General features: G+C 56.9%; 2 non-coding genes across 2 annotated transcripts; both read right to left on the bottom strand.

The window, feature by feature from the left end:
• Positions 1-531: 531 nt before the first annotated feature.
• Positions 532-684, bottom strand: LOC140215061 (5.8S ribosomal RNA). Its single transcript, XR_011891982.1, has one exon. It is a non-coding gene; the product is annotated as a 5.8S ribosomal RNA (ribosomal RNA).
• Positions 685-2,258: 1,574 nt separating this feature from the next.
• On the bottom strand, positions 2,259-4,073 carry LOC140215063 (small subunit ribosomal RNA). Its single transcript, XR_011891984.1, has one exon. It is a non-coding gene; the product is annotated as a small subunit ribosomal RNA (ribosomal RNA).
• Between the last annotated feature and the right edge of the window lie 927 nt (positions 4,074-5,000).

The raw sequence follows: 5,000 nt of genomic DNA, 5'->3' as shown, positions 1-5,000 counted from the left end.
CCCGCTCCTCGCAAGAATCTGCCGATTCCCATTCCTGCGACGAAGCCCGGAAGGGCGCCCACACAACTGCGGTGACGTGAACGAGCGACCAGCTCTGGAGCTCGACGTACTTCGAAGGCAAACAGCGCAAATTGCGATCGCGCTGGCTTTGCGCACGGCGCGGGAATCGGCCGGCGTTTCATTCCCACGTTTTCCGTGCACGCAAGCGTGCGCTTCCGACTCTCTCGCAAACGTGCGCGCTACATGGCAACAGACGTTCGCGCCTCGTGCTTGGACCGCTCTTTCCCTGCAGGTATCCGACTCCATCCTGCGGCGGTCTTGCTAGAGGCGCGCACTCGTCACGCTGCAGTAGTAATGCCTCGTTTCCGTCTTTTCGAAGAATTGGCACAACGGTTTGCCACCGTCTCCCTCTCGTGAGGCCGCTGGCGCGTGGCTTTAGCGCTCAACGTACTGTCCATGATGCCGACGCGGTCAAAACGAGTCGACGGACGCACGTTCCCTGTGCGCCGAAGTCTCTCTTGATATGTGATCCGACCCTCAGACAGACGAAGCCAAGGGAAGACCCAAGGCCGCAATGTGCGTTCAAAGAATCAGTGCTCAGTGTGTCCTGCAATTCACACCAAGTCTCGCAGCTGGCTGCGTTCTTCATCGACCCGAGAACCGAGTGATCCACCGCTTAGAGTCGTGAAAAATAGTTTGTTCAATTCAGTACAGTACAACCAGGGTTTTAGGCACGTGGCGTCTCCCTGTGTGTGGTTTCGAAGAGCGCCTTTCGGCGTGCGCTCCTCCAGTCTCGCTCTTTCGGCGGCCGCGTCTCAGCAGCTGAAAGCCTAATGGCACTCCACTCCTGCTACTCGCGCGTGTGTTTTGCGCCCACGCCTTCCTCGCTTGCCCTCGAGGTAGCTTATGCCGTTTGCGCGCACTCGAAGCCGGTTTTACCTGCCATCCAACCACCGGACCCGTGTGTCTCGTGTGCACGTTCACATCGCTCCACTAAAAATTGCAAAGAGCGACAGAGCCATGATTAGGGCTAAGCCGCTGTGGAGTCTTTAACGGCTACACGGCCACGGGCAGGGCTTCACCCCCATCGACGTGCTTCGCTTCAGTCAGCAGTAGGTTCATAGAAGGGCCTCAAACACACACACACTTTCGCATCGGCAGATCGCCGCAGCATAACCGCTGTTGATCCAACAGCCTACTTGAGACGAAAGACAAGAGCCCGGCGCGCGTACTCGCGCAGCTCTCCAAAACCACTCGGCCAGTGCCAGGGACGGCTCCCTGCGCCGGCGCCACAACAAGTCTACTTGAGGCGGAAGACGAAGCCAGCAAGGGCCTGGCCGCAAGTGCGTTCGAATCCGGGACTACAGTCCCTCGTCTGTCCGTACTTCCTCTTTCGACGTGCGGCGCCTTCCCAAAGCGCACAAGTCCGCTAACCGCAGAACGCTTCCGACGTAGCAAAGCCGCGTTTCCTTCGGTACTTCGCAGCAACGCCGCCTTTCCCTCGGCGGCGGGCGAATAGCCTGCAGACGTCGTCGCATTAAACCGCGATCTCGACACCTCGCGCGTCACGAGCAGGAGCCGACCGGCAGCCTCCGGCCCTTTCGGACTCGGTGGCATTTGCCGCGGAGGACGGGAGAGCACTTTAGGCCACGGTTCCTTCCGTACTTGGCAGCCGCACCCTCATACCGACAGTTCCATGACCGACCGAGCGCCACACCGTTCCTTTAGTACTTGGGCGGCAACAAAGTCGGGTCGTTACTCCATACTCGCCGCAGGAAGCGACCGGCAGCCGCCAGACTTTTCAGACTCGGCAGCGTTTGCCGCGGAGGACGGGAGAGCGCTCGCACCACGGTTCCGTGTGTGTACTAAGCGGCAGCGGCATTAGCTCTCGACCGTCAGTTCCTTGACCGACCGCACGCTTCGCCGTTCCCCTCGTACTGGGCAAAGCAGCAGGTCGGGTCGTCTTACTCCCATTCCGCGCAAGAGCGCCAAAGCGGACAGAAAGCCCACCCAGTGTGCGTTACGCCGTTTCTACCCGCGGGCGCGGCCAAGCCAACCGTCCAAGGTTGCAGCCGGCGTCCACTGGGCGCAACAAATTTGGCACGGGGCGCCCCTCAAAATTCAGGCAGTCCCCGGCATGTTCGGGTATAGCCGTCCCCGCGTCCAAGCGGGGCCAGCGGCGGAAAGCGTCGGGCGCAGCGAGCTGCTTCACCCACACGGGGTAGAAACAATGGCGCTCGCCACCCTTCACAATCCGGTAATGATCCTTCCGCAGGTTCACCTACGGAAACCTTGTTACGACTTTTACTTCCTCTAAATGATCAAGTTTGGTCATCTTTCCAACAGACCGGCGCAACCGAAAGGCCGCGCCGGACATCGGTCCGAAGACCTCACTAAATCATTCAATCGGTAGTAGCGACGGGCGGTGTGTACAAAGGGCAGGGACGTAATCAACGCGAGCTTATGACTCGCGCTTACTGGGAATTCCTCGTTCAAGGGGAACAATTGCAAGCCCCTATCCCAATCACGAAAGAAGTTCCACGGGTTACCCAGTCTTTTCAGACAGGGATAAAGACACGCTGCTTCCTTCAGTGTAGCGCGCGTGCGGCCCCGGACATCTAAGGGCATCACAGACCTGTTATTGCTCTGTTTCGTGCGGCTAGGAGCCGCTTGTCCCTCTAAGAAGGTTGTAAGGTGCTGGGAACCCCGCACCTATTTAATAGGCTAGAGTCTCGTTCGTTATCGGAATTAACCAGACAAATCGCTCCACCAACTAAGAACGGCCATGCACCACCATCCACCGAATCAAGAAAGAGCTCTCAATCTGTCAATCCTCCCAGTGTCCGGGCCGGGTAAGTTTTCCCGTGTTGAGTCAAATTAAGCCGCAGGCTCCACTCCTGGTGGTGCCCTTCCGTCAATTCCTTTAAGTTTCAGCTTTGCAACCATACTTCCCCCGGAACCCAAACACTTTGGTTTCCCGGAAGCTGCCCGCCGAGTCATTTGAGTAACTCAGGCGGATCGCTGGTTGGCATCGTTTATGGTCAGAACTAGGGCGGTATCTGATCGCCTTCGAACCTCTGACTTTCGTTCTTGATCAAAGAAAACATTCTTGGCAAATGCTTTCGCAGTAGTTCGTCTTGCGACGGTCCAAGAATTTCACCTCTAGCGCCGCAATACGAATGCCCCCGTCTGTCCCTCTTAATCATTACCTCGTATTCCAAAAACCAACAGAACAGAAACGAGGTCTTGTTCTATTATTCCATGCAAGTTTATTCAGGCGACTCGCCTGCGTTGAGCACTCTAATTTTTTCAAAGTAAAAGCACCGGCCTTCTCGAGGCACACAATGAAGTGCACCAAGAAAGGACCGGCATGATGTTCAGTCCGAGCCGTCGCATCGGGTAGATGCACTACTCGTCTGGAACTGAGATCCAACTACGAGCTTTTTAACCGCAGCAGCTTTAGTATACGCTATTGGAGCTGGAATTACCGCGGCTGCTGGCACCAGACTTGCCCTCCAATTGATCCTCGTTAAAGGATTTAGAGTGTACTCATTTCAATTACGGGGCCTCAAAAGAGTCCCGTATTGTTATTTTTCGTCACTACCTCCCCGTGCCGGGAGTGGGTAATTTGCGCGCCTGCTGCCTTCCTTGGATGTGGTAGCCGTTTCTCAGGCTCCCTCTCCGGAATCGAACCCTGATTCTCCGTTACCCGTAACAACCATGGTAAGCAAGTAACCTACCATCGAAAGTTGATAAGGCAGACACTTGAAAGAAACGTCGCCGGCTCGTGGCCATGCGATCAGCACAAAGTTATCCAGAGTCACCACACAATACGGGCCGAAACCCGATCGATCTTGGTCTAATAAAAGCACCCGTCGCCCAAAGGGCTTCAGGCTCACTGCATGTATTAGCTCTAGAATTGCCACAGTTATCCAAGTAGGAAGAAACGATCTAAGGAACCATAACTGATTTAATGAGCCATTCGCGGTTTCGCCTTATTTCGGCATGTACTTAGACATGCATGGCTTAATCTTTGAGACAAGCATATGATTACTGGCAGGATCAACCAGGTAATCGTTCAACTGCGCGTCCAGCCTTTCAAGCAGGCCGGACGCCGTTTTTGCGATGCCGAGGCCACCTTCAGGCGCCCCAACACGCTTCGTTCTCGCAAAGGGTAGCACTTTGCACAGTCCGAGACGACGGCGTTCGAGCTCGCAACGGCGCCCTCCCCGCAGGGCCGGGTATCGCCACGCGGCAAGAAGCACGCAACATTCTCGATAGACCGGTTGTGTCGACTCGATCGCGGCTTGCGGTTTCTCTCGAGCCCGCAGCACTGGTGGACCGACCGACACTTGCAACGTAGCCGAGACGGCAAAGCCGCTAGGCGACGGGTCACGCCCGCGCCTTCGGCGCTTTCGTATTTGATTCGTCCGAGGACGATGCGGAACACACTTCGATATCGTGGAAAAAGCGTCGTCCGACAACCAGCCCCTAACGCATCAAGCGGATGAGGCTGCAGACGTCAGCTGTGGGATCCACGGGAGCGATACCGGGGACACGCTTGACGGGCACGAAGCCCGCCGCATATCAAACACCCAGGTCGCTTTGGGGGCGACTGCTCTCTGGGACCCCCATATAATAGCAGCGATAAGTACCCAGACCTCCATGGGGCCGTACTCGTGCCACTTTCGACGAGCGTTTGGCGAAAATCGTGCCGCCTCGTAACGCCGCGAGCAAGATTGAAAGCTTACGTCGGCAGCACAATGCCGAAGTCGTGAAAGCGCAGCGCGTCCACCGAATGCGCGAACGGCAATTTCTCGCCAATGGCCAGTACGGTTTCCTGCACAATTGCCTGTCTGTCGCCCTACGGGGCCCCCGGCCGATCGATTCGAGGCACGCTAGCACGGCCCCTTCGCCATTTCCGAGCACGAGTGCGAACAGTGCGGGCGGCGTGCTCGACGCCCCGGCTGACGTCGTTTCGGACTATCTGTCTCGCGTGT

Source organism: Dermacentor andersoni, unplaced genomic scaffold, assembly GCF_023375885.2.
Source record: "Dermacentor andersoni unplaced genomic scaffold, qqDerAnde1_hic_scaffold ctg00000804.1, whole genome shotgun sequence".
NCBI classification, from domain to species: domain Eukaryota; kingdom Metazoa; phylum Arthropoda; class Arachnida; order Ixodida; family Ixodidae; genus Dermacentor; species Dermacentor andersoni.
This window is presented reverse-complemented; position numbering and strand designations above follow the sequence as displayed.